A 24,414-nucleotide genomic window follows, 5' to 3' on the forward strand; every position below is an offset into this window, starting at 1 on the left:
CGATCACTTATCCCGACTGAAGTTCCATGATGGAGGTATTGAATTACCTATCGATGATTCCTTCGCCGACGATGTTTTAATGATGTTGGTAGCCAATACTGCTTGGTATGCCGACATAGCCAACTACCTAGTTGGAAGAGAGTTGCCACCCGACCTTTCATATCAACAAAGGAAGAAGTTCTTACATGATGCCAAGTTCTTCCTATGGGATGATCCACATTTGTTCAAACATTGCTCCGATGGACTATTCCGGAGATGTATCCCATATTGGGATGTGAAAGGGGTGTTAGAAGGATGCTATTCTTCTCCTTATGGTGGTCATCATGGACCATCCAAGACCGTTGCAAAGGTGTTGCAATCCGGCTTCTATTGGCCAACCATGTTCCAAGATGCTAAGAATTTCGTGATGGCTTGTGATGCTTGCCAAAGGACGGACTCCATATCAAGGAGGCACGAGATGCCTCTAAATGGTATCTTGGAAGTAGAGGTGTTCGATGTTTGGGGCATAGACTATCAAGGACCGTTTCCTTCCTCAAAAGGGAATCGGTATATTTTGGTTGCCGTTGATTATGTCTCTAAATGGGTAGAGGCAATTGCTACTCCAACTAATGATGCTTGCACCGTGATTAACTTATTCAATAAGATCATATTTCCAAGGTTCGGTGTTCCAAAAGCTATCATTAGTGATCGTGGTACTCATTTCGGTGAGAAACAACTTGATGCTTTGTTGGAAAAGTATGGAGTCTATCATAGAAGAGGCTTGGCTTATCACCCACAAACTAGTGGCCAACTGGAGGTTTCCAACCATGAGATCAAGTCCATACTTGAGAAAGTTGTTGCCAAATCACGAAAGGATTGGAGTATGAAGCTCGATGACACCTTATGGGCCTACCGTACCGCGTTTAAGACACCTATTGGTACCTTACCATATAGGTTGGTCTATGGAAAGGCGTGCCATCTTCCCGTTGAGATGGAACAAAAGGCTTTTTGGGCAATTAAGGAGCTTAACATGGACCCGAAATTGAGTGGAGAGAAGCGGTTATTGCAACTCAATGAACTTGATGAATTTCGTTTGCAAGCTTATGAGAGCTCCCGTCTCCATAAGGAGAAAACAAAAAGATGGCATGACAAGAAGATCTTGAACAAGGAATTTCAAATTGGTGATAAGGTCTTGTTATTCAATTCCCGTTACAAGCTATTTCCGGGAAAATTACGATCACGGTGGACCGGTCCATATACCGTCACAAATGTCAACAAGTTCGGTTCCGTTGAAGTGATGACCACCAAGGGAGAAAAATTCAAAGCAAAAGGTCATCGTTTGAAGCTCTACCATGAGAATGTGATCGTTGGTGTGATAGAGGAAATGACCGTTCAACCTCTACCAAAGAAAGCTTAAACCGACTCAAGCTCTTTCGTCGTGTGGGACGTTAAACCAGCGCTTCTTGGGAGGCAACCCAAGCTTTTTATTGCTTTTATTTATTTTTGTTTTTAATTTTCTGCAATTTATTGTTTTTCGTAGATTAGTAATAAAATACTCGACTTGACGATGTTTCTTTTTGTGATTTTTAGGTGAAAATGAAGAAAGGGGAATTTGGAGTGAATTTGACACGCTTCCCATGCAAGAACCCCGTTTGGGGACGTGGTTTTCGAAAAAAAAAAGAAAAGAATTCACTTCCGTATGCAAGCAAGTCAATGCGGGAAGAGGCAGTCAACCCTGATCGGGGTTGGGGGCCCCGATCGAGGTCGTGGTTCTGTGACTTTTGTGGTGCTATTTGACGGGTAAGTAAAAAAAAAAAATTTTTTTTTTCTCTCATTTTCACAAACCCGACGGTACCTTGCTCTCCTCTATCTCCATTATTTTCTTCACTTCTTCATCTAAAATCACAAGGAAACCTCAATTTCTTCATTGATTTGCAAGATTCATTCACCCATTAACATCAATTTGGTAAGTTTTCTTCTCTTTTCTCTTTAATTCATCCATTTCAATCAATTAATTGGATTATGCAAACCCTAACTCAATTTGGGGAATTCGATTTTGTGCTTTTTAGTGCTAGAAATTGATTGTAGAATGCTTATTACATGTTTGTAGCGTGAATTAGTTCACTAATTCATACTATTATGCGTATTAGGATGAATTTTGGATTGCCTTAAGATGAATTTTTGTCTTCAATTTCAGAAAAATGGCACCAAGAAGACCTCCTACCCAAGGTGCTTCTAAGAGAAGGAGAGGTGAGGCGGAATCCTCCCATGCTGCGGAGGATGTGCAAATGGAGAAGTCCCGGAGTGGCAAGACCCGGATTTTCCGAGTGTGATCTTCAATTCACAAGCTCAATACAACAATTGGGTCATCTTGAAGAGCAAAGGTATGAAACCAACAAAATTTATCAACCACGCTTCTTTAAACAACATTGGAATTGAGAAAAATGTGAAAGCTTTGTTTAAAAATCTTGGTATGAAGCATTGTTTTACAATGAATTATAAGACCTTCCCCGAACTCACCCTTAAGTTCTTGAGCTCTTTCGAGTTTCATAGGTCTAGGAAACCCGGTTTTGTTGTTTTTGTTACCTTTTGCTTGTTTAACGAAGACCATAGAATGGACTTAACGGACTTTGCCGCTATCTTTCAATTGCCTCACAAGGACTTACCCATCGAATCACCCGTTGATTATAACCCCGTTTTGACTTGGGATGCAATCTCTCACTTCCTTTTTCTGGGTTGGGATCATACCCCTCATCAACTTATTCATTATCCTGACATAAGGATTTGGCAAAGGTTTATGGGATGGACCTTTTTTGGGAGAAATGAACCTCACTCGGTGAGGAAGATTGAGGTAGAAATTTTGGGTGCTTTCTTGAATGTTAATGGTGATGAGAAATGGGGAATCAATATCCCCTACCACTTTGCGGTCCACTTGACCAAACAATGTAATGCCAAGAATAGTTGTATTGTCTTAGGAGGTTTGGTCACTAAGATTGCACACCACTTATGTAGGTTTAACCAAGAGAATACCAATTTGAGACCATTGCTTGAGTCTAGGGAAAAGAGAATTGGGCTTGATTATGAATATTTTATTTCTTGTAATTGGTTTAGGGATGCTTACCCTAACATGTTTTGGAAGATAGGTAGGCAAGACTCCATTCGTCTACCCGAAGAAAAGAAAGAAATTAAGGTTTTGGTTCACACTAAGCCTCATCGTGGAAGTGACCCCTTTACTAGACCTACCTACCATTTAGACCTAAGAGGTGAGCCGCCTACCACGATTGAGAGGCGTGCGGGAGGTCAACCCTCTCAAGCACGTCACTCCACTTCTAGCATTGAGTCACCATCTAGCATAGAAATGATGAATATGATGCGGGAAATGAACTTAGGTGTAAATCAAATTCGTGATGACCAACGACTTGCATTACATCCTATTTATGATCATTTTGCTAGGCAATGAGTTGTCCAACATGAGGGGCCACACCCTTCATTCTATACTTATCATCTGGGTGGATTTCCTCCTCCTTTTCCTATTCCCCCTCCCCCTCCTAACAATGATGCAGGTACATTTGCTACATATGAACTCGGTCCGGATTTTTGTGGTTCAGATTATGGTGTTGAAGCATTATATGGAGGATATGGTGGGATATGGTGGGATTAGTAGCTATGGTGATGGTCTTGGTAGTGGCCAAAATATTGGTGAGTATGTCACTCCTCTTCAAGAGGATGATTCAAGTGGAAGTGGCCACCAAGGTGAATCAAGTGGTAGTGGTAAGAAGAAGAAGAAAGGGAGGAAGGGGTTCAATTTTTGGCCCTTTTCTTAGTTGATTGATGAAGAAATCCCCCGAATTCATGCTAGCTTGGGGGGGGGGGGGGGACTAGCAAGTCAAGCAAGTTTTTAATTGCTTTGCATTTTAGTTTAGATCTTGCAACCCATTAAACATAACCTCTAGTCCTTCTTGTTTTGTGCTTTGAGCCATTTTTATGGTTTGATTGGGTAATTTGAATTATTGGCACATTGAGGACAATGTGATGTTTAGCTTGGGGGGAGATTGCATTTGCATATAGTGTAGTTTTGCATGTAGTGTAGAAAATTTGAAAATTTTTTGAGAGAAATTTTTGCTTTGTGCTTGCTTGTAGTCTACTTTTTTCTTTGCTTATCCTAATAATGGCTTGTTGCTAATGATTTATTCTTTCATGATGGGATATTAGCTACATGGGGAAGTCTTGACATAGTAGGTGGGAGATGGAGAATGAACCGAATAGGCTTGATCTTGACTTGTGGCAAGCTACAAAATGGTAAGGTAAAGCTTATTTTTGACCGATGCATCCATATCCGGTCTCTCTTAGGTGAGTGTAGGTGTCTCCTTATAATGCGTGTTTCATCAAAACGCACAAGTATGGTTCTCATGTCATTTCTTGGTTAGCATGCATTCATTTGTTATAGCATTTTGGAGCCATTCACATGATATTTTAGTCTTTTTGACCCCTTCACAAAATTTATTAAGCTAGTAGCTTAGTTGGATAGTGTTTGGGTGCTCATTGGGATATGGTTTATTGTTTGAAGTCATGTGAGCTTGGTCTTAATGCTCAAAAATAAAAAAAATGGAAAAGAAAAAAATGAGAATAAAAAAAAATGAAAAAAATGGAAAAATGAAGAAAGAAAAATGAATGAATGAGAAAAAGCATGAAAAAAAAGAAGTATGCATTGAAAAGAAAAAAAAAAAAGATGTGAGAAATTCTCAAGCATTATTCATATTATTTTGGAGAATTTTCTTATGGTTTGAATTGCAAAATTGGGTTAGTATTGGGATTGAGCGTCCTTGCAATTTGGTAGTTGCTAGCTCGACTTAGCTCCACATTACCATAAAACTTTTGTTCCCCTTTCTTACCCATGTTTATGTAAGGAAAAGTAGATCTATATAGTCAACATATTCATATATGTTTTAGGTTAATTTAATCATAAAATTAATTGGTGATCTTATGCATGCAAACTATAAACAATATAAAGAAGAAATCTTTATCTTACATTGGAATTTCGGTTTATAAGGGCACAAGATAGATCTCCTTCTCTCTTGTTCTTGTGCTTTCCTTAATGGAAGAACTAAGATCCAAGTATAGGATCTCTCCCAAAGTATAATACCCAAGGCACACTCTTAATAAAATTAATATTATGAGTACTAGTACAATATTAATTTAGCATAAAATTGACCCAAAAATCTTTGGTTTTGGACTCTTAAAACCGGTTAAGAGGAGAAGAAGAAGAAGAAAATATTTTATCTCTCTAAAATATTTTTGATGAATGAAATTGAATGAATGAACAACTAAAACATTTTGTGTATATTAGGTAAAATAAGAGGAAAAACCAAAGTGGTTTTTCCTCTCAAAAACCGGGTGGAAGAGGGGATTAGAGGGAGCCAATGCATGCTTGAGTTGTTCTTCACAATGAACACTAGGTTTGCATGGCTAGTCAATTAGGGTAATCATCATGCTCTCCACTAATATAATCAACACAATATTAGCTTAATCCTCCTCTTAATTTCGGCACTTCTGTAAAATGGAATCCATTTTATTTTTGTCAATTTGTCAATATGTCACATGTCATATGTCACATAAAATTGTTATGTATTTTTAACATATTAAAAATCAACGTATTAATAAAAATACGTCATATACAAAAATTGACCTAGTAATTCATAATTACTTGTACCAAAATATTTTACCAATTATAAATCACAACAATTTGTATTTATAATAATTCATTCAATTTCAATTGTTTCTTTAAACAATAATTTCATCTGAGTAATGAAACAATTCGATTACTCAGACCGTATCTCATTCAATCAAATTTCAATGAGACACGTAAATATTACTTCCAAAATCGTCCGTCAATTTTAAATAATTTAATTGACTCGTAACGTGATACAATCAATTAAATGATCAATTACGAGTGTTGCCCTTTAGGTGTGACCTAGGGGATCAACTGATCACCACCGTCGCACGACAGTAATGTCAAACTCTAGTCAGCCAATCATTACCGATATGTGTGGACCAGTTGACAGTAAATATTACTTCCCAATTGTATTCTTTATAATGAGACTTAAACATGTGATCATCATGATCATTAGTTGTGATCGCATTATTGTCGGAGGACACATATTCCAACAATCTCCCACTTGTCCTCGACAAGTGTGCGTCACCAATTCTCTTGTCCTATTACTATCTCCCACTCAATGCAAGGTGCCTTTTAGGTCGTACTTGCAAGTGATCATATCGAGAGTGGTTTCGTCGATCTGGAGAATAACTGATTGACCGGATTTATCCACCATGGATACAATCCGAGCGTGGCCACGCATTTCCAGTTCATTACTCCTCGAGTGTCCCTGAGATATTGTTATAACCCTGACTAGGGGTGGACAATTCCTATCGCACTCATTCCCTTCAACTAGCCACAGCCATCATAACCCAAAATATGCCCATTTGACCCCATTTACGAAGGTCGTAGTAACACAAATCAAAGTTAATCTGAAACTGTGCCATCTTAGGCGAATAGTCTTTAGTCAAAAGAATCGACTCATTAGAATACTATAGCAGCTCTCGCCACGACCAGGCTATATAAATTTGCCAGAACTCTATAAGCGGTCATAAGGCCCGACAAAATGTTCCTAACATTCCGCCTATGTGATCGACTAGTCATTCTCATATGACTCTATGGCACATAAACTTGCCATCAATCGCATCACACTCTAGTCACTTCGAGACGTCACCTCATGTAAGTAACTATGGGCAAATACAATGCTAATCCGTGTTCACTTAAACGGGGTTCAATTGTCTCTACAACCCGTTGGATGTAACAAAGTATAAGGTGAGTTAATAAAAACTCAAACGACAAATGTCGACATCACACTCGGGTAGTCAATACATATTACAACCTTGTGATGCATATTGCAAGTGTGTAAATACTTGTTGATTGCAATAGAAGTTTAACATGTTACGTGTCCATGTGTTCAAACTTCTTAATCATATTATCCTTTACATTCATGTTATCACTCATAGCATGAACCTTACCAAGTACACATCAAGGTTCCCGACCTTGGTTTCGGTTCTTTATCTTGAAAGAATTTCCTTATCGATTATCACATAACGAACGAATTTGTGGTGAATGATATAACTTGTACTGATCAAGTACTTCATCCACACACAATGCACTAGGTAAATGTTTTGTAGAGTCTTGCAACAATTTGTCAAAATGATTAGCCTAGCACTTCTCACAAGTCCTAGCATATTAGGAAAGATTAGTTTTAAGCAACTTCTTTATTCAACTAAGTATCTTTCCAAACTTCCTATTTCTCCCTTTAGCTTGTAAAGTTTAGGATTTTCATAAATCTTTACGTGTGTTCGGATTTTCTATAATATGTGCAACCTCTTGACACATAACAGAGTATTCTGTCAAACACCGAAATCGCTCATCGAATTCTTCTCGAGAATTCATGACGTTTCTACTATGGCTTACCAATTATTCATCATGCTCTTATGCATATGATTCATAATTGGACATGTGCATGATTATTCTAATGGCGGAAACATTAGTAACTTTTAATCATGTTATCAACTATATTTAGGTTCAAGGAACGACCATGACTGCTAATGGCAATTCCATCTTCATTTAAATGAATAACCTACGTATCTCGTTGATTCGATGTGTATCTTACAATACTTATCCAACATCTCATGATGTAGTTGGATTCATCATGGTCCATTTTCATCCTGAATTGAAAACTCAAATCTTCCTCTGTGAAGGAAGGTATTAGCTCGTCATTCTTCAATGAGCGATGAGTTATAAACTTTTACAAGATGATTGCTCCCACTAAATTCCATGTCTTCACATGATAATTTCAAACTCCCACTCAATTCCACATGTTTCGAAATTTACTTCTTAATTGAAACATTTCAAGAATTGAAATATAAATTGCATTGCCAAGTTATTAAGATAAAACCATATGTGTTCCCATCATATCCATTCAAAATACCTATTTTAAAGTGGTCTCATCTTAACCATATTAAAAGAGATTTTAATCTCTAACTCACACATGTCATAATGATGTGTAGCAATGTCATTATTCAAATATAAATAATATCTAGAACACGTCCTTCGAAATACCCTTTCGGAAGGAGGTTTAACCATTCCATTTTGATAATGAGGTTAAGTAATGACATCTGCGTGGTTAAAACTTGGCTGTTGAAGATATCGGTATATCAATCCTTGCAACCTCTAGTCATAAATCTTGTTTATCTTCTAGGATGTTACTTTGATTCATTTAGGCTCTTAAGTAAATATTAATATTGAAACTATTGGTCAAAATTTATCATAAACTAGTCAAAACTCTTGTTAAGACTTTACATTAGTCATTTTTCTTCCAAAACTTTCTTTTGGTCTCCTCGTGTAGTAATCTTGAGAAAATATTCCTTTGATTACTTCACTTGGTCTCTTTAGTCATATAGAACTATTTGAGACCATATTCATATTCATTCTCCTTGCGTAGATCTCATATACACAAGTACACATATTTATCTTGGTGTATGTTGTGTCCTCATTTTTCTCCCAGTCTATCTTTAGAATAAATACACTAGAGATTCAAAGATAGCATATGAGACACAAATAATGATTTTGAAGTATAAGGAGAACTATCTCATAAGTTGACTAATAGTTTTAGATTTTGAAGTGTACTTGGTGATTGACATTCCTTTAAGAGAGTTCATAGACTCAATATCACTTTATAAATGATCATACACAATCCTTAAGCACGTGGACGTATAATGAATCCCATCATTATAGTTGTCTATTAGATCACTTTAAGTGAATAATCATATGTTTCTAAGAGCAAGCATGTAAATACGAATTTTAGAACAAGGATAAAATGATAAAACGGGTGACTTGGGTTGCAAACCAAGCCACCATTATCCAAAATACAACCAATTATCCAAAATACCTTTCCATGTCGAACACGGAAACTTAAAGGTTCTAAAATCCAAAACATAGTTAAAATAAGACAATAAAAAGCGAAGCTCCATGAAAGCTATTCCTAGCTTCTTGATGGTTTCTCAAGCTTGCTTTTCTTTTCCCTTGTCTTTGCTTGGTGGAGGCCCTATTTACAATAAAAAGGGAGATACATTATCACAACTTTGTATCACAATACCATAGTTGAAATAGAAACATAAAAGAAAGGATAGTCATTTACCTACTGGAGTAATCTTTCCAGCCTTATTATCACCAAGGTATTTGGAACAATTTCTTTTCCAATGTCCTACACCATTACAATAATGGCATTTATCAAGAGGACCCTTCTTGATTTTTGAAGTGCTAGCTTCATAAGTCTTAGCTTTGGTGAAAGTGGGAGCTTGTTTCTTACCCTTCCTCCCATTCTTCTTGAACTTCCCCTTGCTTTTGGTGCTAATGTTAAGCACATCCTTGGGTGGGTTCACATTTAACCCCATGTCCCTTTCGGCTTGCACAAGTAACTTGTGCAATTCTTCAAGAGACACATCCTTGTCTTGCATGTTAAAATTCACCCGGAATTGAACATACGCTTTGACTTTGGACAAGGAGTGTAGAATCCTATCTACAATGAGTTCTTTGGGGATTTCAACCTTTTGAATCTTCAAGGTCTCGACAAGCTCCATAAGTTTGAGCACATGAGGGCTAACCTTTTGGCCCTCTTTGAAGTCGAGATCAAAGAATGCCGCGCCCGCCTCATATTGGACGATCCGCGGAGTTGTGAAAACATTGTCACAAGCTTGGAGTAAATCTCATTAGCGGTGCCCATCTTAAAGGCTCTCCTTTGGAGATCCGCCTCCATCGCAAAGATTAATACATTTTTCATTGTGGCGGACTCCTTATGGTAAGCCTCATATGCTTCCCTAGTGGCGGCGGTCGACCTAGTAGTAGGTTCGGGTGGAGAGGCCTCGGTAAGGTAACAAAGCTTGTCGTCACCTTGGGCGGCTAATTTGAGTTGGGCATCCCAATCGGACAAATTTGACCCATTCTTTTCAAGTTTACATCGATCCATGAAGGATCGGAGCCATGATGAACTAGCGAGCGGCGTGGCGTTTGGGTTTGGTGTAGCCATTTGTTATGAGAAAAAGAAGTGGTCTACAAAACAAAATAGAAAAAGTAAAACAAATGTCGTTTTAATAATAATACTCGTGAAAACTAATTTAAACAAGTTTTATTGCATTTTTCTAGTGACCTCTACCCAACTAGATAAATGATTCCAAGACCCAAATTCATATCAACTTAGGCATGGGATAGCCGATGAAACCCTTATCAATATAACTCGGTGGATTAACGCTTAATCGATTCTAATTTTAGAACTCTTGGTCGATAAATTTACTCTAATGTTTATCTATAGCCCGGAACACATGCGACTACGGTCACGAATACTTCCGTTGAGGTCAATCCAAATTTCGAATAAATGTGTCCATGATCCAAATTCACATTAATTTGGGCACGGGATGGCCGATGAAACCCTCATCAACACGAATTCGGTGGATAGACATTTATCACCCACTTCCCTTACGTAACAAGGTTTGTACCCCGGGATGGCCGAGTGAACTCCCTCGCGAAATAGGTTTTCATGGTTTCTACTATTTGGTAAGGCTATGTCTCAATTATTTATTTTAGCGAGAGGTCATGTCAATTTATTTTCTATAACGTTTTAAGTGAACTAAAGCGGTGAACTACGATAATTCTAATTGACACGGTCGATAAACTCGATGAAAGATGATGCATGTTTTAGTTATGGCGATTTAGCGATGCATGCGACATATAAATAAAATGCAAAGCATAAAAATAAATCCCAGTATGGCCTTCCTAAAATAGAAAATCTAATTAACTATTACATATTCGGAAACCAACTCCATTGGTCCCTTGAACTTCGGTTGTGGCACGCATCTCGAGGTAACACCGTCTTTGTGAATCGCTATCTTGAAGAAATCCGTCTTTGGGAACTCCGAAATAAATAAAATTACATAACAAATTACATAATTTCCTATTATACATTTGTAACTAAAATAAAATAAATCTATTAAATTACAAAACGGTGATACGAGATCACAATAAATTACAACCGAATTGATATTCCCATACATTTCGGGTAATACCAATAAAAAACTAAGGCCATACTAAGTAAAATTACATAATTCAAAAATTACATAAAATAAAATTATGAAAATCATAAATAAAATGCAGCATTATAATATGTATGAACATGCCCAATTTTATGCTAAATCGCCTTTAAATAGCCAATATCGTATATTACTCGGTTTTTACGGATTTGCGTGATTCAACATTTTATAATCACAAAAATTACATAAATTCATATTTATGCATAAGTTAATTACCCTAACCTTTTAGGACTCAAAATTTAGTCTTCACTAATTATTTGACCATAATTAACTCATATTTCTAAAATTTGTTCATTAATGGACTTAAAATTACAAAAATAAGCTATAAATTTCAAATAAATCACAAAATTTCAAATAAATTCGAAATTTGAAATTTAAACTCATGAACATTCTGGAAAAATACCATGACACTCATAATGTTCAAAAAACTTAGGTTAAAAATTTCGAAATTTATCCGGAAAAACAATGTTGCGATTTATCGGTTTTAACAAAATAATCATAAAAACATGAGAAAATTTATATTCATCAACTTTTCAATTTTAGATCTGGAAAAGATAATAAAATGCAACATGTGATGTTTTTCCTTAGTCATAGAGTATGTTTTATTAATATTTCACTAATTAAGTCAGTATTTATGCTATTTTTCTTCAAAAATCATAAATCATGCATAAAGACTTCAATATAGCCTATTATTTTACACACATCTTGTAAAATATCATGTGACAACATACTAAATTTATATGACCAGATTCGAAATTTATCTCATATTAACCTATTTTTCATCTAAATCCGATTTTAATAATGAAAAAACCATTTTTTCGAGCATAAGAAGTCCAAAAATTATGAAAATTTACAGGTCATCTCAAAATAATATATGTGACAACATATCCAAAAATCACTGGAAAATTCGAAGTTTAGCTAATTTTAGTCCGAAAATGACATTTTATTCATAAAATCATATTTTAATGCCATTATTATATAATATGAACAATAAAAATCCATAAATTAACCAAAATATCCTAAAAAAATTTTAGGACCAGAAATTTTAACATGCATAATGATTTTCGTGATATATCATAATAACACAAATTTAACAAGTTTTATATGTTAATCGTATAACTCGGAAAAACTTTTAACCGATTTGCATGCAAACAACCAAGGCTCTTGATACCAATTGTAAGGAAAAGTAGATCTATATACTCAATATATTCATAAATGTTTTAGGTTAATTTAATCATAAAATTAATTGGTGATCTTATGCATGCAAACTATAAACAATATAAAGAAGAAATCTTTATCTTACATTGGAATTTCGGTTTATAAGGGCACAAGAGAGATCTCCTTCTCTCTTGTTCTTGTGCTTTCCTTAATGGAAAAACTAAGATCCAAGTATAGGATCTCTCCCAAAGTATAATACCCAAGGCACACTCTTAATAAAATTAATATTATGAGTACTAGTACAATATTAATTTAGCATAAAATTGACCCAAAAATCTTTGATTTTGGACTCTTAAAACCGGTTAAGAGGAGGAGAAGAAGAAGAAAATATTTTATCTCTCTAAAATATTTTTGATGAATGAAATTGAATGAATGAACAACTAAAACATTTTGTGTATATTAGGTAAAATAAGAGGAAAAACCAAAGTGTTTTTTCCTCTCAAAAACCGGGTGGAAGAGGGGATTAGAGGGAGCCAATGCATGCTTGAGTTGTTCTTCACAATGAACACTAGTTTTGCATGGCTAGTCAATTAGGGTAATCGTCATGCTCTCCACTAATATAGTCAACACAATATTAGCTTAATCCTCCTCTTAATTTCGGCACTTTTGTAAAATGGAATCCATTTTATTTTTGTCAATATGTCACATGTTATATGTCATATAAAATTGTTATGTATTTTTAACATATTAAAAATCAACGTATTAATAAAAATACGTCATATACAAAAATTGACCTAGTAATTCATAATTACTTGTACAAAAATATTTTACCAATTATAAATCACAACAATTTGTATTTATAATAATTCATTCAATTTCAATTGTTTCTTTAAACAATAATTTCATCTTAGTAATGAAATAATTCGATTACTCAGACCGTATCTCATTCAATCAAATTTCAATGAGACACGTAAATATTACTTCCAAAATCGTCCGTCAATTTTAAATAATTTAATTGACTCGTAACGTTATACGTTCAATTAAATGATCAATTAAGAGTGTTGCCCTTTAGGTATGACCTAGGGGATCAACTGATCACCACCGTCGCACTACAGTAATGTCAAACTCTAGTCAGCAAATCATTACCGATATGTGTGGACCAGTTGACAGTAAATATTACTTCCCAATTGTATTCTTTATAATGAGACTTAAACATGTGATCATCATGATCAAAAGTTGTGATCGCATTATTGTCGGAGGACACATATTCCAACAGTTTATTCGCCTTCTTCCTACCCATTTGGCTTCTGTATCATGCTTATATTTGATTATCTTAGCTTGCTAGTTTTGACATGTTTACCATATTAGATTGCGGGCATATTGTTATAAGTTGAGGATAGTTGAGTGTTCATTAACAAAATTGTCCTTTCACATATAAAAGAGTTTGAGTGTCCCGTGAGAGTCCATAAGTCACAAGATCATGCAAGAGCTTAAAGGTTCATTTCAAAGTTTTCTATGCTACGCCGTCATGTAAATTTTATCCATGTTTTGCTTTGTCACTTGCCCATGTTGATTCAGGTTTCTAAATCATTATGCATGGCTTGTTTGGGATATTACAATTGATGGGATTTGGTTTCTTGCTTGGGGACAAGCAAGGGTTTAGCTTGAGGGAGTTTGATATGTTCATTTTATATATACTTTTACCCGTCATTTTAGCTCGGTTTCTATTATTTATCATACATTAATTAGTATGTATTTGAGCTAATCTTGTGTTCTAGGTGTATTGTTGTGTTTGTTACGGTTTTGTAGGAATCTAAGCATTTAGAGGCTTTTTCCTATGATTTTATACACCAAGTTCACTAAGCTAAACAAGACCAAGTATTGGACTAAGTGTGTAAAGTTGCTTGGGTTTTGCATGAAGATTTAGTGGATTGAAGTAAGAAATTACAAATGAAGCCAAGTGTAAAGTCAAGCCCAAAATAAAGGTCCATATTAAGGTGAAAGCATTGGATGCCATGAACCTTAGGATGCTAGGAATTTAGAGCATTAACGGGTGATTAAGGAGCATTAAAACACGAGCATAGAGATTCCTCAAGTAATTAATCAAGGAATTAAGGCAATTAATCAGAAAACACACGACCCCGATCGGGGCCGCATGCTCATTGATTTCTTACGTTTCCTCTTCCTCTCCTATAAATAGGAGAGGTATTCCAAGGCTTAGGATATCATTTTTCACGTCTAAGTTTACTTACAATAGCCTCAAGCATTATATTTTCTCTCATTAGTTTTCTCATTTTAATTTAGAAGTTGTTAAGCATTCCATTAGTTAATCTTTCAACATTTGTACTACAAACTATTGTTCAAGCATTTGATATTCAAGCATTTGGTTATTGTTATTTGTTCTTCCATATAAGTTCTCTTCCATTAAGGTATTTCTAATTCTAAGTTTGCAATTTCACATTACTAATTTAGTTACCATATAATTAAGTACTTCATTTTACATTAGCATTTTTCCTTTTACATGTTATATCATCTAATCCATATAAATCATACAACCATGTTTGCATTTCTTATAATTTAGTTTGCAATTTGCATTTTAATATGAGTAGCTAAATTTCTTAGTCTAAAGACTAGGGGAGCCATGCAAAATCAAATATATAACATGTTTAAATAGGTTGATAATAATATTGTTCAATTGTTTCCATCACATGTTTGCATTGTTACGTTTAATCTTTGGTTATCGGCCGTAATCGTAGATTAAGTTTGTTCATTCGTTCTAAAGTCGAGAGGCACGGAAGTAAATTAGACTAAGTTATGCGTGTCCTAAATATGATGTTTTACACCCCATTTTACACGCATTTCAGAGCTCAATTATATAGTTTAAAGCTACTATTTGCCCCATTTCGTCTACTTTCGTATTTTTATGTAATATTGCAGATTTATGCGAAAATGAGTAGATATTGAGCTAAATCCGTCCCCGAGTATCTTGCATTGCACTTGACGTGAAGTATTTACTTAAGGAACGAGCTTGGTGCGCATTTCGAGGCCTGAAAGATAATTTTATGAAGAATTAGAAGCGGACTATCAGCTAAAGCAGTCGATCGACTGGCCTCCATGGTCGATCGACCAACCCACGACTTACAGAAGCTACTATACACTGCAGACCGGTCGATCAACCGGCTGCTATGTTCAATCGACCATACCGTTAATTCTGACGTGAATTAATAGAACGAGATTTCCAAAGCCCATTGTATATTAGGTTTAGGAATAAGTGTTACGCGATATTCTATATAACGTAACCTAGGTTATTCAGAATGATAATCAAGCTTTAATTCAGTTTTTATCAAGTTTTACCATCAGTAATTAGGGTTTTAAAGATTATTTCGTATTGAATACAGTTTACTTTTGCATTCGGTTTTTGGATCTTTATTCTGCAATTCTTTGCTCCTGTTTCTCACGGTACTTCTTTGTTCTATTATTCAGTTTTATTGCTTTATTTCGTTCGTAGTTTAGAATTGTTAGAGTAGTTTCCCAAAAGCCAATTTATCATCTTATGTTAATTGCTTGTTTCGTTAGTTTAATCATGCATTCAATATCTTTATTCGTTAATTTCACTGTTGTTTTCGTCATAGTCATGAGTAGCTAAATACCCTGTGCTAGGATGTAGGGAATCTGTAGAAGTAGGCGGCGTTAGAATAGTAGGCCTGAATCGCGCCTTGGTCGATCGACTGGGTTCCCTGGTCGATCGACCGGCCACGTGAGATCACCTTCGTTTTAATTAATCAAATTGCTATGTTTGACGAATCGAGTGCACGCGACTAGTTAAATGCCTAGGACTTGACCGACCCAATAAAGATCGAAAGTTAGGGAAGGGAGATAGCCTACCTAATTAAGACGACTAAATTAATAAGATCGAGAGATGAGTTAATTTAGCCTTTTTAGTGACCTTTCAGGACGAAAGTTAGTATTAGTGATATTAGGGACCTGTAGCGAGATCGAAAGATGTTACGTGTAAGAATGGACCGAGAGGACTTCTTATTTTCCCGTCTCACGTGTTTGTTTTAGACCTACCTAGTATACTGCCGCCGAAACTATAGTGAACCGACCATCTTAGCACCCTTTTAATATTTGTTTTCATCTGTTTATTTAGTTTACTTATCTTTTATTGTCTTTAGCTATAGAACAAATCAAATCAAACCCCCACACACCGTTACTTTAAGACTTAAATAGACAACTAATAATTGCATCTCCTCCCTGTGGTTCGACCGTGTTACCACTAGCTTCTTTTAGTTTTAATAGGTATTATAAATTTTATCTTTGGTGCACACAACGACTGGCATCAAATTTTGGAGCCGTTGCCGGGGAGGTAATTGTTTAAAATTTTTAGTTGTTTTTATTTTTAGTCTTTCTATTAGTTTAAGGGACATCTGTTCCTTAAACTATTCTCATATTCTACTTGTAGTTTCTTCTTATGCGCAGGTCACAGGTGTTGAAATATGTGTCCTCCGACAATAATGCGATCACAACTGTTGATCATGATGATCACATGTTTCAGTCTCATTCTAAAGAATACAATTGGGAAGTAATATTTTATTGTCAACTGGTCCACACATATCGGTAATGATTGGCTGACTAGAGTTTGACATTACTGTCGTGCGACGGTGGTGATCAGTTGATCCACTTAGGTCATACCTAAAGGGTAACACTCTTAATTGATCATTTAATTGATCGTATGACGATACGGGTTAATTAAATTACTTAAAATTGACGGACGATTTTGGAAGTAATATTTACGTGTCTCATTGTAATTTGATTAAATAAGATACGGTCTAAGTAATCGAATTGTTTTATTACTTAGATGAAATTATTGTTTAAGGAAACAATTACATTTGAATGAATAAATTATTATAAATACAAGATGTTGTCATTTATAATTGGTAAATTATTTTGGTACAAGTAATTATGAATTACTAAGTCGATTTTTTATATGACGTATTTTTATTAATGCGTTGATTTTTAATATGTTAAAAATACATAACAATTTTATGTGACATGTGACATGTGACATATGATAAATTGACAAATTGACAAAAATAAAATGGAGTCCATTTTATCCATGAAAACCGAAATAATGGGGATGATTAGGAATATATTATGTTGATTATGTTAGTGGTAAACATAATCATGTCTTCCTAAACCTAGCCATGCAACCCTACTTGATCTTGTGAAGACAACCTTGTGCATGCATTGGCCCCTTCCTTCCCCTTCTACCCGGTTTTTCAAGAGGAGAAAACCATGGATTTTTCTCCTTATTTTACCATATACACTACCAATAGTTAGTATATCAATTATTCATTTTTCATCATCTAAAAATAAGAGTTTTAGTGAGATAAAATCTCCCTCCTCCTCCCTCTCTCTTAACCGAAATTATTGAGAGATCAAATAATATTTTGGGTCAATTTTTATACAAAATTAATATTGTTCTAGTAATAATAATATTAATTTTATTAAGTTGTTACTTTGGGTATAAAACCTTGGGAGGGATTTTCTACTTTAATCCTTGTTCATCCACTTAAGGAAGCTCAAGAACAAGTGAGTAGGAGAACTCACTTGTACCCATATAAACCGAAATCTTCAATGTGAGATGATGATTTCTTCTTTAATTATTTTATTGTTTGCATGCATATAAGATCATCTTTTAATTTTATGACTAAATTAAAATCATCACATATATGAATATATCAAGTAATGAGATATAGATTTCTAACAAGCGGTATCAGAGCCTTGGTTGTTTGCATGCAAATCGGTTATAGTTTTTCCGAGTTATACGATTAACATATAAAACTTGTAAATTTGTGTTATTATGATATATCACGAAAATAATTTATGCATGTTAAATTTTCTGATCCTAAAATGTATTTAGGATATTTTGGTTGATTTATGGATTTTTATTGTTCATCTTATATAATAATGGCATTAAAAATATGATTTTATGATTAAAATGTCATTTTCGGACTAAAATTAGCTAAACTTCGAATTTTCCAGTGATTTTTGGATATGTTATCACATGTTTTATTTTTAGATGACCTGTAAATTTTCAAATTTTTTGGAGTTTTTATGCTCGAAATATGGATTTTTCATGATAAAAATCGGATTTAGATGAAAAATAGGTTAATATGAGATAAATTTCGAATCTGGTCATTGAAATTTAGTATGTTGTCACATGAAATTTTACAAGATGTGTGTAAAATAATAGGCTATATTGAAGTCTTTATGCATGATTTATGAATTTTTGATGAAAAATAGCATAAATAGTGACTTAATTAGTGAATAATTGCTAAAACATACTCCATGACTAAAGAAAAACGTCACATGTTGCATTTTATTATCTTTTTCAGATCTAAAATTGAAAAGTTGATGAATATAATTTCTCTCATGTTTTTATGATTATTATTGAAAAATCCGATAAACAGCAACATTGTTTTTTCCGATAAATTTTTATGAGTGTCATGGTATTTTTCCAGAATGTTCATAAGTTCAAATTTCAAATTTTGAATTTATTTGAATTTTTTGTGATTTATTTGAAGTTTATAGCATTTTTATTGTAATTTTGGGTCCATTAATGAACAATTTTAAGAAATATGAGTTAATTATAGTAAAATAGTTAATGGAGACTAATTTTGAGTCCTAAGAAGTTAGGGTAATTAACTTGTGCATAAATATGAATTTATGTAATTTATTGTGATTTTAAAAGGTTGAATCACGCAAATCGGTAAAAACCGATTAAATATACGATATTGGCTCCTTAAAGGCGATTTAGCATAAAATTGGGCATGTTCATACATATTATAATGCTGTATTTTATTTATGATTGTCATAATTTTATTTTATGTAATTTTGAATTATGTAATTTTTACTTAGTATGGCCTTAGTTTTAATTGATATTGCCCGAAATGTATGGGAATATCGATTCGGTTGTAATTTATTGTGATCTCGTATCACCGTTTTGTAATTTAATAGATTTATTTTATTTTAATTAAAAATGTATAATAGGAAATTATGTAATTTGTTATGTAATTTATTTATTCCGGAGTTCCTTGAAGACGGTGTCATTCAAGATGGCGATACATAAAGACGGTGTTACCTCGAGATGCGTGCCAAAACCGAAGTTCAAGGGACCAATGGAGTTGGTTTCTGAATATGTAATAGTTAATTAGATTTTCTATTCTAGGAAGGCCATACTAGGATTTAATTTATGCTTTGCATTTTATTTATATGTCGCATTCATCGCTAAATCGCCTTAACTAAAACATGCATCATCTTTTAATCGAGTTAATCGACCGTGTCAATTAGAATTATCGTAGTTCACCGCTTTATTTCACTTAAAAACGTGATAGATAATAAATTGACATGACCTCTCGCTAAAACAATCAATTGAGACATAGCCTTACCAAATAGTAAAAACCATGAAAACCTATTTCGTGAGGGAGTGCACTCGGCCATACCGGGGTACAAACCTTGTTACGTAGGGGAAGTGGGTGATAAATGTCTATCCACCGAATTTATGTTAATGAGGGGTATTTCGGCACACCGTGCCCTAAGTTGATATGAGTTTGGATCATGGACACATTTATTCAAAATTTGGATTGAACTCAACGAAAGTATTCACGACGATTTCCGGATGGGTTTCGGGCTAGAGAGAAATATTAATGTAATTTTATCGACCAAGAGTTCTAAAAGTTGAATCGATTAAGACGTTAATCCACCAAGTTATGTTAATAAAGGGTATTTCGGCACACCGTGCCCTAAGTTGATATGAATTTGGGTCTTGGAATCATTTATCAAGTTGGGTAGAGGTCACTGGATAAATGCAATAAACCTTGTTTAAATTTAAATTAATTTTTACGAGTATTATTATGTTAAAACGACATATGTTTTATTCCTTCTATATTTTTTTTAGACCGCTCTTATTTCTCATAACAAATGGCAAATCGAAACACCAACGCCACGCCTCTCACTAGTACTTCATGGCACCGATCCTTCATGGATCGATGTAAACTTGAAAAGAATGGGTCAAATTTCTCCGATTGGGATGCCCAACTCAAACTAGCCGCCCAAGGTGACGACAAGCTTCGTTACCTTACCGAGGCCTCTCCACCCGAACCTAATGCTAGGTCGACCGCTGCCACTAGGGAAGCATATGAGGCTTACCATAAGGAGTCCGCCGCAATGAAAAATGTGTTGATCTTTGCGATGGAGGCGGATCTCCAAATGAGAGCCTTTAAAATGGGCACCGCTAATGAAATCTATTCCAAGCTTGTGAAAATGTTTTCACAAACTCCGCGGATCGTCCAATATGAGGCGGCCGCGGCGTTCTTTGATCTCGACTTTAAAGAGGGCCAAAAGGTTAGCCCTCATGTGCTCAAATTAATGGAGCTAGTCGAGACTTTGAAGACTCAAAAAGTTGAAATCCCCAAAGAACTCATTGTAGATAGGATTCTACACTCCTTATCCAAAGTCAAGGCATATGTTCAATTCCGGGTGAATTTTAAAATGCAAGACAAGGACGTGTCTCTTGAAGAGTTGCACAAGTTACTTGTGCAAGCCGAAAGAGACATGGGGTTAAATGTTAACCCACCCAAGGATGTGCTTAACATAAGCACCAAGAGTAAGGGGAAGTTCAAAAAGAATGGGAAGAAGGGTAAGAAGCAAGCTCCCACTTTCATCAAAGCTAAGACTTATGAAGCTATCACTTCCAAGATCAAGAAGGGTCCTCTTGATAAATGCCATTATTGTAATGGTGTTGGATATTGGAAAAGAAATTGTTCCAAATATCTTGGTGACATCAAAGCTGGAAAGATCACTCCAGTTGGTAAATGACTATCCTTTCTTTTATGTTTCTAATTCAACTATGGTATTGTGATACAAAGTTGTGATAATGTATCCCCTTTTTATTGTAAATAGGGCCTCCACCAAGCAAGGACAAGGGAAAATAAAAGCAAGCTTGAGAAACCATCGAGAAGCTAGGAGTAGCTTCCATGAAGCTTGTCTTTTTATTGTCTTATTTTAATTTATGTTTCGGATTTTAGAACCTTTTGATTTCCGTGTTCGACATGGAGATGTATTTTGGATATTGGTTGTATTTTGGATAATGTTGTCTTGGTTTGCAACCCAAGTCACCCGTTTTATCGTATTTTATCCTTGTTCTAAAATTCGTCTTTATCCGCTTGCTCATAGAAACATATGATCATTCACTTAAAGTGATCTAATAGACAACTACAATGATGGGATTCATTATATGTCCACAAGCTTAAGGCTTGTATATGATCAATCATAAAGTGTTATTGAGTTGATGAACTCTCTTAAAGGAATGTCAATCACCAAGTACACTTATCAAATTTAAAACAATTAGTCAACCTATGAGATAGTCCTCCTTATACTTCAAAATCATTATTTGTGTCTCATAAGCTATCTTTGAATCTCTAGTGTATTCATTCAAAAGATAGAGTGGGAGAAAAATGAAGACACAAAGAACATCAAGAAAAATTTGTGTAAATGAGATCTACGCAAGGAAGAATGATTTGAATAAAGGTATATCTATTTATATAGTATACACGAATAGATCATGATGATCACATGTTTAAGTCTCATTCTAAATAATACAATTGGGAAGTAATATTTTACTGTCAACTGGTCCACACATATCGGTAATGATTGGCTGACTAGAGTTTGACATTACTGTTGTGCGACGGTGGTGATCAGTTGATCCCCTTAGGTCATACCTAAAGGGTAACACACTTAATTGATCATTTAATTGATCGTATGACGATACGGGTTAATTAAATTACATAAAATTGACGGACAATTTTGGAAGTAATATTTACGTGTCTCATTGTAATTTGATTAAATAAGATACAATCTAAGTAATCGAATTGTTTTATTACTTAGATGAAATTATTGTTTAAGGAAACAATTACATTTGAATGAATAAATTATTATAAATACAAGATGTTGTCATTTATAATTGGTAAATTATTTTGGTACAAGTAATTATGAATTACTAAGTCGATCTTGTATATGACGTATTTTTATTAATGCGTTGATTTTTAATATGTTAAAAATACATAACAATTTTATGTGACATGTGACATGTGACATATGACAAATTGACAATTTGACAAAAATAAAATGGAGTCCATTTTATCCATGAAAACCGAAATAATAGGGATGATTAGGAATATATTATGTTGATTATGTTAGTGGTAAACATAATCATTTCTTCCTAAACCTAGCCATGCAACCCTACTTGATCTTGTGAAGACAACCTTGTGCATGCATTGGCCCCTTCCTTCCCCTTCTACCCGGTTTTTCAAGAGGAGAAAACCATGGTTTTTCTCCTTATTTTACCATATACACTACCAATAGTTAGTGTATCAATTATTCATTTTTCATCATCTAAAAATAAGAGTTTTAGTGAGATAAAATCTTCCTCCTCCTCCCTCTCTCTTAACCGAAATTATTGAGAGATCAAATAATATTTTGGGTCAATTTTTATACAAAATTAATATTGTTCTAGTAATAGTAATATTAATTTTATTAAGTTGTTACTTTGGGTATAAAACCTTGGGAGGGATTCTCTACTTGAATCCATGTTCATCCACTTAAGGAAGCTCAAGAACAAGTGAGTAGGAGAACTCACTTGTGCCCATATAAACCGAAATCTTCAATGTGAGATGATGATTTCTTCTTTAATTATTTTATTGTTTGCATGCATAAGATCATCTTTTAATTTTATAACTAAATTAAAATCATCACATATATGAATATGTCAAGTAATGAGATATAGATTTCTAACAACATGGTGGTGAATTACTGCCGTTCAATCCTGAGATTGAGAAGACTTTGCGTGAGTTGAGACGATCATCTAGAGTATTGCCGACAGAGGAAGAGCTGAGTACTCTGTCTAGTTTCTACGAGAACGCTTTATTTGAGGAGGATCCAACTTCATCTCTTGTTTCTACTTCATCAACTGAGACCGTCACATCTCCAGACATGGCTGAAGAAGCAAGTATAGCCAGTCACTCTGAGCCAACAGCTGAGAATCTCTATTAGGGATTCGCATTACCAGGGACAGACAGAAAATTCGAGCCGAAACCGTCCTATATCAACTTAGTTGAGAGAAACCAATTTGGGGGAGCTGCAAAATGAAGATGCAGTTAAGCATATGAAGACTTTCATTGATTATTGTTGTTCCATACCCCCACCAACCGGTGTGACCCAGGACCAGGTGAAGGAAACTATGTTTATATTATCTCTTCGTGATGCTGCAAGGGAGTGGTATAGAGACCTGGATCGAGTTGCTAACGGGATAACTGATTGGAAGTCACTGGCCCTGGCATTCTACAAGAAATATTTCTATGCCTCAAAGACAAATGCCATTAGAGCTCAGATCACGAGCATTAAACAGGGTCCTGATGAGAATTTCCATGAGGCGTGGGTCCGTTTCAAGAAGTTAGTGCGAACTATTCCGCACCATGGGTTCGAGAAATGGAGCCTATGCAATCAATTTTATAATGGGCTTTATGACGATCAGAGGGCTATCCTGGATGCGGAAGCTAATGGTAGATTCCAGGAGAATGTTGGAGAGACTAAGGGGTGGAAGATTATCGATGATTTGGCCACCCACAAAGCTGAGTATGGAAATTCCAGGGGAAATCAAAGGAGAAGTGCTGAATCCCCTTATGTAGCTGCATTAGAGGCCCTTACGGCGAGATTTGATAAGTACGAGTTGGGGGGAGCTTCAAAAGGAGGGATCTATCATGTGAATGCTGTTTCAGACGGTCATTTCGTCTGCAAGAGATGTGGAAGAGAAGGGCATGTTTCAGACAACTGTCCTAATCCCTATGAGTCTTTTGCTGCCTTTCAACATTATAGGCAAACCAACACTTATTTTGAGCCGAATGTCCATCCAAATTTGAGGTGGAGTAGCCAAAATGTCCTAAATCCGACTCCACCTCCACAGCAGCAGCAACAGTAGAATTATGTGCCCCCTCATAAGCAGCAGCAGCCATATCAAAAGCCTCTGTATGTTCC

The 24,414-nt window shown here is 35.0% G+C and overlaps 1 non-coding gene across 1 annotated transcript; it reads right to left on the bottom strand.

Moving 5' to 3' along the window:
• Window positions 1-23,755: 23,755 nt before the first annotated feature.
• On the bottom strand, window positions 23,756-23,862 carry LOC141636547 (small nucleolar RNA R71). Its single transcript, XR_012541153.1, has one exon. It is a non-coding gene; the product is annotated as a small nucleolar RNA R71 (small nucleolar RNA).
• Between the last annotated feature and the right edge of the window lie 552 nt (window positions 23,863-24,414).

The sequence above is a fragment of the Silene latifolia genome, chromosome Y, assembly GCF_048544455.1.
Source record: "Silene latifolia isolate original U9 population chromosome Y, ASM4854445v1, whole genome shotgun sequence".
Classification (NCBI taxonomy): Eukaryota; Viridiplantae; Streptophyta; class Magnoliopsida; order Caryophyllales; family Caryophyllaceae; genus Silene; species Silene latifolia.